The sequence below is a fragment of the Mastomys coucha genome, unplaced genomic scaffold, assembly GCF_008632895.1.
Source record: "Mastomys coucha isolate ucsf_1 unplaced genomic scaffold, UCSF_Mcou_1 pScaffold11, whole genome shotgun sequence".
Taxonomy (NCBI): domain Eukaryota; kingdom Metazoa; phylum Chordata; class Mammalia; order Rodentia; family Muridae; genus Mastomys; species Mastomys coucha.
The window spans coordinates 32,264,881-32,277,516 of NW_022196893.1; the positions used below are offsets into that span (position 1 = coordinate 32,264,881).

Here is a 12,636-nt window from a genome sequence, read left to right on the forward strand (position 1 = left end):
CGGGGGCCCGGCGGCGGGGGCGCGCGGCGGCGCGCGCGGCGCGAGTCATCAATTATGCAAGGACTCGCGCGGCGCGGGGGGCGGGCGCGGGGAGCGCTCCAAGATGGCGCCCACCGCAGTCCCGCCCGCCGCAGCCTCGGCGCCTCTGCAGTCCGGCCGCGCCTCCCGGGCCCCGCGCTAGGGCCGCCGCCGCCTCGCCCGCCGCCGCCGCCGCCGTAAGTCGCCCCGGAGCCCCCGGCCCGGCGCCGCTCCTCGGCCTGGGCTCCCCTCTCGCCCCGGGACCCTGGAGCGGGCTCGCCCCTCTCAAGCCCGGGGCTTTGCCGCAGAGCGCGCGGCGCGGCTCGCGGGCCGCGGGGCTCACGGGGCTCGGGTGGCCGCCGTGGAGCGGGGTCTTGCCCTTCGTGCTTTGCACGGGTGTTCGGGAGTCTTGCTTCCTTCTGCGGTGTTTGCCGGGGTTCCTGAGGAGGATGGGGGACCACCAGCTCCCACCCCTGACACCCTGCCCTCCAGGTTGCCTGGTCGCCCAGGGACGCGGGCTTGCCCCGGCGTCCCCTCCGCGCTGCAGCCGGCACCCAGCCCCCAGTGCCAGCCGGGCCGGGGCTCTCGGGCTGCCCTGCAGCCCCTCTTCTCTGCCCCCTCCCCCAGTCCTTACTGGATCCTCCCTCATCCGGCTCCACATTGCTAACAACTGCAGAAGCCGGGGGACTCCTGGGTTCGTGGGGCAGTCAGGACACCTCCTGTCCTTTACTCCTTTACTTGGATGTATCAGTCCCCCTCTCGCCAGGGTGCTCAGGGGTTGTGGTGGGGCCCCTCGCGACCTTCCTAAGCAGGTTAGGATTCCTGCATCAGAGTACATCACTTTCAGAATATCCCCCTTCCCCCACCCCCACCCCTACGCCACCCTATGCAGAGCTTGTTCCTCTCCTCGCTCGCTTCCCTCCCCCATCTTTAACCACGGGCAGCAGCGCCCTGGGCTTCTTGTTAGCGTTGGGATACAGAACTGTTTGCCCAGATCCATAGCTTGGACCCTTCCTCTCAGCTTCACCCTTGGTACCTTGGGGACCGCAAAACCTCTGCATTTCTCCGGGGAGCTCCGCTCCATCCCCTCCATTGCCCGCAGCAACCACCGGTGGAGACTTGGCAGTTAACTTTCTGGGCAGTAGTGGGGGCTGTCAGACCCCTTCAGCGCCCCTAGGTTCGAGTTAGGATGGAATGGGAATCATTTTTTCAGCCTAATAAATAGGAATTCTCCAAGCCGTGCATTCCTTCCAACTACTCCACCCTCTGCCCTCTCCCTCACTTACACTGCAGTTTTTGAAGCACGGGGGAATACATTTTATAACTGGAGGTTCCAAGATTCACATCAGTGTTCATAATCAATGTCATCTGTTGGGGGTGGGGGTTGAGGGAAGCATAGAAGAAACTTTGCATTGCACCTGGCCAAACTCGGGCAGGGAGAAATAGCAGGCTGCAAGGTCTGCTGCACAGGGGGGAACGGCTTTTACTGCACAGTGGGGTGGGCATCCGGGAAGGCAGGAATTGGAAGCAGGAAGTGTGGGTAAGGGCCCTTAGGGCAAAGGGGGGAGTGCTTTTTATAACTGTTTTCTCGAGTTGAAACCTGGAGATCCTTTGGGGAGGTGTGTGTGTGTTAGGATCGGGGGATGTCTTAGCTTTCCAAGGAGATTTCGGGTGTGGTAGGTTTTTTTTTTTTTTTTTTTTTTTTTTTTATTTAAACGTCTCACAGGCTCTCTTCCCTTTTCTCCATGTGCATTAGAAGATATGGGGGAGGGAGACTTGTTCTTTCCTCAAAAATATGTTTTTGATGTGTAATGCAAATGGCTGGACAACGTTAATACCGGGTAGCAGGGTGGCAGGAACCAAGAGGCTCAAAGGCTCAAAACCCTGAAAGCTTTTAGCATTTTGTCTGTAACCTGGCTCTTGGAATACTGCAGCATTTTCCTCTGGAACTCATGACCCATAAGGCCTCCAGTTCTCCCTGAAAGAGGATTTGATTGCTGTGTGTGGGGTAGTGACGGTTTGGTGTTCTGTGAGCGTTCTGTCTGCCCTAGAAATTGAGGCTCTCCGGAGAGGCTGCAAGCATGTTCTGTGTTCTCAGAACATCTGATGTGTATAGATGCAATGTGTCTCTCTTACTGGGATGGGGTGGGTATTGTATAGCAATTCGTGATGGTTCAGGCTAGCTAGTCACTCACTGGTTTCTTGGGGTCCGTTTGGGAGGCTCACTTTATATGCCTTCGGTTTTCGTTTGAGGTTTTGTCAACTTTCCTATAAATATCTGGAACATTTTCTTTTAAATTAACTAAGGATAGTGACTTGGGATATAGTATATTTAAAGACAAATAGCCATACGGTTGCCTGAAGGAGGACTCTAATCAGTTCACCCTGACGCTCGCTCCTGTCGGCCTTGCCTTCCCTTGGCTTTATGCTTGCTAGAGCGGTACCTGCTGCGGTGCTGAAGGACAGCTCCCTGGCTTATGTGGCTGAAGTCACAGGCGGAAGGGACTGGGGTTTGCTTTGCCGCGTAGGAATAGCAGGCTTTCCGTGATGTTGATCTGCATGTGCATGCGCAGCTGGGTCATACTTGAGGTTGAAGGTCTGGTTATCACATTTTTCTTACTCCCACGTAACTTCTCATTTTGGCTGTCCCTCTCAGAAGCAATGCTGTTTCGGCCTCAATAAATGTAAGGCATACATTCTGCTGACCACATGGTTTCAGGACCTTTTTTGTCATTTCAAATAGCAAGAAACTGTCAATATTACGGTAATTTGGTCTTCGTCAGAAGTAATTAGATAGCTTACCAAGTAAGTTAAGCTGAATATTAAGGGCATTTTTGCTAGGTTGACCTAAACAGTGAGCTGGGAATGGGACGCAGCAGGCCAGCTTGTGAACCATTATGTCACTATGGTTTGCTGGTCTAAAATTGTTTTAAAATCATAGATTAAGAAGGTGGAACATAAAATTCAACTTGCTCAGCCTCCTGCCTCCCTTGGGAATCCTTATAGGACACCTCTGCTTTGAATCCTTCATTGGTAGGGCACTCAGTGCCTCAGAAAGTGGCTCACCCACGGTGGCTGAAGTACTTTAATCTCTCTTAGAAGGTACCGTGTATAACATTAAAGGACATACTTTGGAACTGCATAAGGGGTAAAAATCTTTCACATGCTCATAAAGCTGAGACAACATTTTGTAGAGAACTGAAAGACACTCCACCTATTTGAAGAGAATGCAAAGAAACATGGTTACCTAAAGTAAGAGAGGGTTCTATGAATGGAAAGAAAACTCTTTCATGGGCTGGGGTTATGTAAGAAGTTCTGGAAAGCACCTGATTTGCTTAATGAGTGTTTAACCCCTGTGAGTTATATGGGGAAGGGCCTTACCCCCATTCTGCAGAGAAAGTATTAAGCACAGCTTATCCAGGGTGTGGCCAGTTACCACAGTTATAAAAAACACACACACCGTTTGCAGAAACAGTAAGGAGGAGAGTCCCGACTTTCACTGCTGGGCAGAAGCACTGGCCACGTGGGAGAGCGCTGTTTCAGTTCCAAGCCACACTTGCAGGACTTGCTCAAATGATCCTTTCAAGTTGTACCTTTCCTGTTCTTAGACTCGGGGTCTAGTAGACCCAGGGACTCAGACATTAGGTTGTTATATTTCCATTTGCCTCTCCCCTTAATCCTTTAAACAATTTTCAGAAAACTATCTTTAATGTGAAAGAATTTACTCTTTCACATTAAATTTCCTCCCCCCTGTTTAGGTCTCCTGGCTAAAATGTAGCACCTTAATTAGAGGGATAAAGATCCCCCCCAGTCAGTAACTTAATGACAGTGCCATTCTGTGCTTCCCAGATGTAAGACACAGTATCAGACATGGACATGTTCGCTAAATATCACCAACTTAGAAACAATGGCCTGCTCTCTTACAGCTCAGTGACTGTAAGAGAACCAGAGGTAGAACCACCTTCGGCCCTGTGGGCATATTGATTGGGGAAATGTTGTCTGACTGTCAGGTTGAGCTCGGTGATTATTACCTAAAAATAGTTTGCAAAAGGGTGGAAAATAAATGTAGGGAAAGAAAAAGGAGAAGGCTGCTGAAGTTGTTTCTGTGAAATAGGATAACAGCTAGGACATACCGTCTAATACCACGTCATGAATTAAGGAAAAGTAACCCAACCAATTGCCGTTGTTGGAGGTAATGACAGGCCTTGGAGTCAGACAGAGCTAGGATCTAATCCTGACTGGGCTACTTGCTTTTTAACCTCGGGCAAGTTATCTAGTTCCTCTGGGTTGTAGTCACTCTCATCTGTAAGCATAGGTGTAGTAGTACCTTCATTGCCCTGTTGTGGAGATTTATATAAAGTCTGCTGCTTTTCTTTAGAGATTCAGCAGTTTAGTGAGCATTTACACGTGTGTCTGGTACTGTATGTATGTAAGCTTCAGTAGTCTGATAATTCCTGAAAGTCTGCATAGGAGGCGGGGTCTGTTCCCCCTGAAGTGAACGCATCACAGCCTTACACAACCTTACCACAGGGTGATGCTTTAGCATTCAAGGCTGGAAGGCAACTGGACTGTTTTATCTACAGATCTAAAGATGGAGTGGGTCCAAAGGTGGGGCTCTACCATTCTTCTCTTATGAGCTGGGTTTTTATCAGTGCAGTACTTCGGGGTGGCTTCTGTCCTCGTTTTAATTTTCTTTTTGTGTGAACTTTGAATGGCTGTATCTGAATGGGCCTCATATTAGGACTCCCAGGTGGCCACCTGCCTTGGGTGGTCATCACTGTGTTTACAAAAGCTCGAAATATCCTTCTAGTTGGTGGTTTTTAGAGCTAGGCAAGGCGAGTGTTGTTCCGTATTACATCCATCGTAGGCAATGGCATACCCGAAAGGTGGAGTTGTCCAGGGCTGAGGATGACTTAAGAGGTGGAACTGAGGCTGACACGGAGCCTATTTGATTCACACTTTAAAGACTTTCCCCACCCCATGAAATGGTGTTACATTCTGATGTTCATATAACCAAGTAAAACGAACAGTTTTGGTTTATTTTAAGAAATTATCATTATCCTAGGTGGCTAAACATATCTTTGTGAGTGGGCATGGTGAAAGATTCTGAGAGAGGCAGAAGCGCCACTCAAGAAGCGTTTGGAAAAGGGGGACCTGAGATCTGTCAGGAAGGGGTTGAACTTGCATGCATTTCCTTCTGGGTGTGTCCTAACCCTCTGCCCCAATGGAAAATCAGAACATAGCTCTGTGTGAGCGTGTCTTTCTCTCTCTGTCTTGCACATAAATAACCTATGAGGTGACTGTGAATGCTCTTACTGCCATCCTACATTAATGGGAACTTAGGAAAGTTTAGCTGTTGACACCTGGAGCAGCCTTGCTCATGCTTGAAGCTGGAGGACTTAGAGGACAGAGCATGCTGGGAACAGGTGCTGCTGGGTGAGATCTGGGGGGCCCCCCCGGGGTTGTTCTCAGAAGGATGTAGGCTGGGAAAGCGCAGGTGAAAGGGGGAGTGGTCAAGATTTTCCTCAGGCCTGGAGATCTGCCATAGGGAAGGAAACTGGCAGAAAACTGGGAGCCTGAGGGTTTGGGGTAGGGTGTGTGTGTGTGTGTGTGTGTGTGTGTGTGTGTGTGTGTGTGTGTGTGTAGAGGTGTGCAGCAGTTCTATAGCCTGTGGTAGATAGAGAGAGGCTTCCAGTGTCACTGGGACTTGTCCAGAGGTCTGGAAATGGAGAACACTGAGTCCCTCAAAGGCTCTGTTAACTGACTCCTTCCCTGTTCTCTGGAAGTGCGGCTTGTATGCTGTTAAAGGCTTTGTAGTTCCAGGTGGTACAGGCATAAGGAACAGTCACTTTACTTGCTTATTAGCATTCCCACCAGAGTGAACTTGAGGAGCCAGGGAAGTCAGTCAGGTTAGTCAGGTTAACATTTAGAAACTTTTAATAATGAAAGGGATCAAGACTACTTCCTCAGTGAAAAAGCAACTCGCTCTCCTGTGTTACTCCTTCCTGTCCTTGTTCTAAAGACAGTTAAATACCGAGCCTCCAGAAGCTCGGGGTCTGTTGCAAACCATCTGAAGTAGCTTTCTTGTTTTGCTAAGCAGTGTCTGAGTGAGTGAGGTTGTTTGTTGTGCAGTGAGCTCCGTATTTCAGCTCATTAATTAAGAATAACGGCGTGAGCTTTGGTGCCATATCCACTACTGCCTTTTTGACTTAGCAATAAACTGAATAAAACAATTGCAAATGAAAACAAATTAGTGCATTATTATTAACATGCAAAGGAATATTAGGCAGGTTGTAAATGAGCCTAGCAGAACTTTCTCAGAGGTCAGAATACCCAGAAACTTCACTTGTTACAGAATTCTCAGTTGGATTTCCTAGGATTTGGTGTAAAGAGATGTGATCCCTTGTTAACAGGGAAAATGCTTTGAGTATAATAGGCATGCTTTAAACATTGGCAGTGTATGGCTAGTGTCGGGAAACGTTCAGAGTATGAGGAGTTATGAGAAGTTGTAGGGGGTACAACAGACATGGGAGTTGAGGTGTGGCAGTGAGAAAGCGCATACCTTAAGACAGTTGTGCAGTCTTCTGAAGACTCCTGGGGTCCATTTCTGGGCTCACGATCTCTCCGACAGAGCTCAGAACCTTGGGAAGGTCAACTCTTACTTGTTTGCTTTCAGTCTTGTTTTCTTTGTCAAAATTTACTGCACATTACCGCACATTGTTTTATTCACCTAATTGCTGTGTTGGGAAAACTGAAGGGGGGTACAGGGGTGTGTTTTCTCAATTTATGAGAAAAGGGCTGACATGCTTAACTCTGTTAGTTGCACTCTAAGAGCCTCTCCACAGCAGCAATCTTGTGCTGTCCCTTCCGTTCTGCCTTAAAGACACACACACACCTTTTGAATTTACTTGCTCAAGTGGTTGCTAGAGGCAGAGGGTTCAAAAACAACATGGTTGAATTGTCTCTTACTCTCTCTCAGCCTTCCAGTATGCATTCCATAAGCCCAGGCGCAAATAGGTCTTGGGCACATACACACCGTAGCCCCTCCTGCCCGGCTCAACTATTCCTATCATTCTTTAGACAGACTTTATCTTTAAAATATTTATTTTATACATAGAGGAGTTTTGTCTACACCACGTGCTTGTCTGGTGCCTGCACGAGACAGGAGGAGGCATTGGATTCCTGTTCCTGGAATTACAGGTCCTTGTGAGCAGCCATGAGGATACTGGGAATGAACCCGGGTCCTCTGGAAGAACAGCCAGCGCTTTCACTGGCTGAGCCATCTCTCTGGCTCACTTAGACTAAATAATTTGGTGATTTGATCTCTTATTGTAATCCTTCCTCTAATTTGTCATATACATAATTCCTCTGTGTTTTCCTTTCATGATGAAAATTTTACACTCATGTTTTGGGTTGTTTAATGTAACAAGTTAGCTTGGGTGAAACATCCTTTCCCATCACTTGAATTGCTTTTTACTATCTCCACGTAGAGAGGAGTCATGGTCTAAGTGGTCCCATGCTTTCTATGGGGAATAGCAACGTCCCTCCTGACCACAGCAGTCCACAGATATTAAGTACACCTACAGGAGAGGACTGTAGCAGGTAGAGAACTGTATAAAAGATCTCTCTGTATTCTAGAAACTTCCCTGGCCAAATAAGTACCAAATATAAAATCCTAAAGAATAGGTTTTCATAATGGTTCAATGATTGGCAATGGTTAATTGCCATCTGAGTGGTAGAGTTGGCAATTAGTTAATAAGTTGATTTCCCCTGATATACATACAGTCTCATGCTGAAGCACACTGGCCTACACACGTCTTCCAAGCTCACCTCAAACTCATGGCTATACTGCCACAGCATCACGAGGGCCACCATGCCTGGCTGTAAAGCTAACTTTTCAGAAAATCTTCAGACTAGTTTAATCAGAAGCAGGTTGTTGGAAGATGTCTGCTCTGAGCTTGGCTTCATGTTGTGAGATGGTAAGAACGTAGAGTGTTCTGGGGGAGTAGTACCCAGTCTAGGTGGGCTGGGTACAGTTTCCCAGTTGCAGATAGGCCTGTAAAAATAGCAGTGAGTTAGGTACCATTAAAGGCTTTCAGCTGTGCTCATGTTGGTGGGAAGCACAGACGGTTGAGAGGAGCACTAACTGGCGCACAATCAAGGCCTTGACATCATGGGTTAGGAAAATCACGGAGCTATGTTTAACAGGCTGGCGTGGAGCAGGGCGTGCACAGGCAAGTAGCTGGGGGTTTGATTTGGGCTCATTGTGTGTGGGTGAAAGCTTGACTCGTCAGGATGGACTGGAAAGAAAGCAAACAGAATTTTGAATATGAATATGTGAATTTCTCTCCATTAGCTTTTGGGAACGTCTGTCTTTTGACCTTGTTTAATTCTCCCCCCCTCCCCCGCCCCGAGACAAGGTTTCTCTGTATAGCCCTGGCTGTCCTGGAACTCACTCTGTAGACCAGGCTGGCCTTGAACTCAGAAATCCGCCTGCCTTTGCCTCCCAAGTGCTGAGATTAAAGGTGTGCGCAGCACCACCCGGCTACCTCGTTTAATTCTTACACTCTCCCTGATAAAGGACTCTGCTTTTATGTTGGAGTCTGGCTCCATTTGTAAATCATTGCTTTAACTAAAAATGTTAAGTTATACTTTATTCAATGACTGAACATATGTATGCATGGGAGTGCCCTTGTGGCTGTCCAAGAGCACATGAGAAGGAGGGTTCTCTCCTTCCACCATGTTGGATCTAGTCATTAGACTTAGTGGCAAGTGCCTTTGTCACTGAGCTATCTCAGCGGCTCTCTGTTTACACACCCTCCCTTCTTCAGTTACTGTTGTTGCATGCTGAATCCATTAGTGTTGCCCATAGGTGTGTTTGGGGGCTGGCTGCCTGGTAGTGGATAACCAGTCGGGCTTGTCATTGATGGCTATTCTCCCAGCAGTCATGAACTGCCTGGGGCTCTTCATCTAAGTGGACTTTGTGAGGGTCCCCCATTCACACAGGCATGTCAACTGGTGTCATTGTTCAGGTTTGTCTAGATAACTGTGTTGTTGAGGTTTCCACTTCCCAGTCTTATATACAAGGCATACTCTTGCGGCAGAAATCCTGGTCCCCTGGTTTAAATCATTTTTCTGCCCCTCTTCTGTCCCAATAATTTTTACCTTCCCCCCACCTCCCTTGATAGTCTCAACTAACCATCCATAAGGAGGATAAGGAGTAAGAGGCATACACCTTTTCTTAGGCTGTGTCTGATAGAAGGCGTTCTCGTTGCTGAAACAATGTATCTCTTCTTTTCCTTGGTATTGTTTCCATGAACTGAGACTCTAAGGGTACCCACTAAAAGGTTTTAGGAGGTAAGAACAGAGGGAGGGAGCAGGGGGAGGTCTTATTCATGCTGTTACTTTCAGTTCAAGCACTGAGTCTTGAGCTGTAGCTGTCAGGAATGAGAGCTGGCTTGTGTGAGCACTCTGTGGATCTGAAGTGCATGACTGCAGTCATTGGCCCAGCAAAGGACTCGAGTCTAATTTACAGCACAGGTACACCCAGAAACTTGGCCTTGTTCATCTTTCTTCTAGTTAGCAAAGATCTTCAAAGAAGAAGAAAAGAGAGTTTTTGGAATAGCAGAATCAATAGACTTATATTTAGAAATATATTTAGAAAAAAAGCACATCAGAAATTTCCTTCAATAAAAAATAATTTCATTTATTAAAATTTCTTTTTCTTTTTTTTTTTTAAGCGACCAGAGTTGTTTGAATAACTTGAGCCCCTGTAAATTCCTTTACACCTACCAGTTTGTGCTCAGACTGTGGCCCTCACCGCTTACTGTAGAGTCAGGAGATCGAGAACATGATGCAAACGGATTTTGCACTCTGTGTAGGGATGCACAGCATCCTCACAGCAATTCCACAAGGAGTGGAGCATCGCTGTGTTGTGTGTGCTCACCCCTTCCTCCTAGGTAGGATGCACAGGCTAAGGCGTTTAAACAGCAGCGCCCTGTGAAATGTTCTAGAGCTCGTCTGTGTGAGGTGGGTCTACTTGGCTTCTGTAGGAAGGAGGGCAGTCTACTGTGTTGATCTGTATGTCCGAGTGCAAGGAGGATTAGAGAGCTGTAGGTGTCTTTTAAACCTTTTATTTGTCATGCTTCTCCTTTTCTGTCCCTAAAAGAGGGAGAAGAGGTAGTGTAAAACCCACTGTGGCTTATAATGGTGTAAGCAGAGCTCTCGGAGCTTTCAAGTACTTCACCAGGAAACTTCCCCCTTTAAGTGCCCAAAGAAGATGGATTAAAACATTTGGGGGGCATCTTAAGGTAGACCTTGGCATCAGAAAGTCCTCAAAGCTTTACAGGGCAAAGAAGAGTCTTTTCTGTTACGGTGTGCTGAATGACTATTGAAGGTTCACTCTCGCGTATACAGAGTGCTCCCTGTACCCGCTTCATCAGGGCGTGCTTAGCCTGACTCCTGAGGTGTGCCTTGTACCTCTTGGTAAGTCACAGGTTATCTTTGTCCTAGTAGCCTGTAGTTTGTGTGTGCAGTATATCTTCAGTTGGTTGGCAGGCTGCCTCCTGGTGTCTGGTGTGTAGGTTGGAAAATCCCAGAGTCTTGCCTGGAGAACTCTGAGAGGCTCTATAAGAGCAGCCAGTCCATCTATCTCTTGGTTATAATCTGTTGCAAAAACAATCTCACGAACAAAAGGAAACAAAGTAAAGCTCCTGGGGAAGCGGGTAAGTGTGTGTCCAGTTCAGCAGGACTCCAAGCCAGCAGCTCCTGTAGTGCTGCCCTGTGGAGAAGTGTGGACTCGCAGGGCTTTCCCTAGTCTTTTTGTACTTAATCACAGAACATAGTAGGAGCTCTTCTTTGTGGTGGTAGACTTTGGGATGTATAATTATGAAAAACCAGTGATTGAGCTGTGGAATCCAAGACATGGATGGTAGTCCAAATTTTGAGCAACCACATAAAGGATATGTTTTTATGACCAAAATTTAGAGATTAGAACCCTGCACTCTGGTTCTGTGTACAGGCCAACAATGTGCCTGAGAACATGGAACTCATTCCTGTCCTGTTAGGGTTCTGTCCCCAGGAATGAGAGCCAGTGTGACGGGTATTTGGAAAACTTCTGTATCTAGCTTAGAGATAGTGAATATATATTTTTCACTTTATTCCAAATAGCTTTGGTTCTCTTTTTATTATATTTAAACTTGTAAACTGCAAAATTGAAAAAAAGTGTTTCTGAGTTAATAAACAAATAGATTCATATAAATATAACTGTTGTCAGGACGAAGAAGAATTCTACTGCCCCTCAAAAGTCCCTCTCGTTCTTTTGTAGTGACTCTTGGCAAGCCCTGGCTGGCTCCCCGATCCAATGAATCTACCTCCCCCGAATGGCATATAAATAAATAGAACCATACTGTAGCATCTAACCCTTGAGCCTGACCTCCTGTTGAGTGTGATATCTTGGTGATTTATGTTGTACCGATTGGTTCTTTGGGAGTGGTATCTTACTGTATAGAATTGAATTGTTTGTTAAATTGTGTCTAACACTGTGTTTAACAATTTACTTATTCATCTGTGGAGGGACATTCAGAACGTGGGATGTTCCTGGCTATTGTTAATAATGGCTGCTATACAGGTCTTTGTGTAAGCCTAAATTCATATTTCCCAGAGGTTGTTCCTAAGAGTGGGACTGCTGAGCCAGGTGGTGGTGAACACCTTTAGTCCCAGGAGTTGTGGGGGAGGGGGAAGAGGCACACAGATCTATAGGAGTTCGAGGCCAGCCTTGTCTATGAAGTGAGTTCCAGGACAGAGAGACCCTGTCTTGAAAAAAGGAACAAACAAAAAACAAACAAAAAGAGTGGGACTTTGGCAAGTATAAGTGTATGCGCATCTTTTGGGCTGTGTAGTGTGTGGATGTGTGTGCACACAACAGCTTGTGCATGTGTGTAGGCCAGAGGTGAACATCAAGTGTCCTCCACCACTCCCCACCTCATGTTTCTGAGGCAGGTTCTCACTGACCTTGGAGCTCACTTACTGACTGGACTCAGGTCAGCGAGCCCTCTTGTCTTTACTGTGAGTGCTGGGATTACAGGTGCCTGCTGCTGGGTCTGCTTTTTATGTGGATGCTCAGATCTGAACCCGTGCTTGCACAGCAAGTACCTTAAGCCACTGAGACATGAAGGGTAAACTAATTTCCAGTGCATCCACACCATTGTGCATCGTCTTCAGGATCCAAGGGAGCATCAGGCTTGGTTGGTTTATTTTCCTATCTGAGTAAGTGAGGAGTCAGTGGATCCCACTGTGGTTTCGGTTTGTGGTCCTCTAGTGGCTAATGATACTGTCTTTTTACATGCTTGTTTGCTGTCGGAACACTTGTGGTGAAATATCTGTTCTGATATTTTGCCCATTAGAATATACTGGATTTCCTGTTGGGAGTCTCCCTTGTGTGTGTGTGTGTGTGTGTGTGTGTGTGTGTGTGTGTATGTTTAAGTATATATTCTCGATATGTATTTCCTCAGATTAATCATTTGGACAGGCTTTCTCACAGGGCTGGCATTTCTTTTCCTTCTCATTTGTAAGACAAATTTAAAATTTTTGATTAAGTATAATGTCCTCCCTTTTTTT

At 46.9% G+C, this 12,636-nt stretch overlaps 1 protein-coding gene across 7 annotated transcripts in view; it reads left to right on the forward strand.

Annotated features, from left to right (window-relative positions):
- Positions 1–12,636, forward strand: part of Scn8a (sodium voltage-gated channel alpha subunit 8) — a 182,910-nt gene that overhangs the window by 921 nt on the left and 169,353 nt on the right. For 4 of the 7 annotated variants that reach the window (XM_031356127.1, XM_031356141.1, XM_031356104.1 and 1 more), the window contains exon 1: positions 88–215. The exons of the other annotated variants lie outside the window; for them this stretch is intronic. The gene's annotated coding sequence lies outside the window, so the exon portion shown is untranslated. Of the gene's footprint in view, positions 1–87; positions 216–12,636 lie in introns of those variants that run through there. 7 annotated transcript variants of the gene reach the window in all.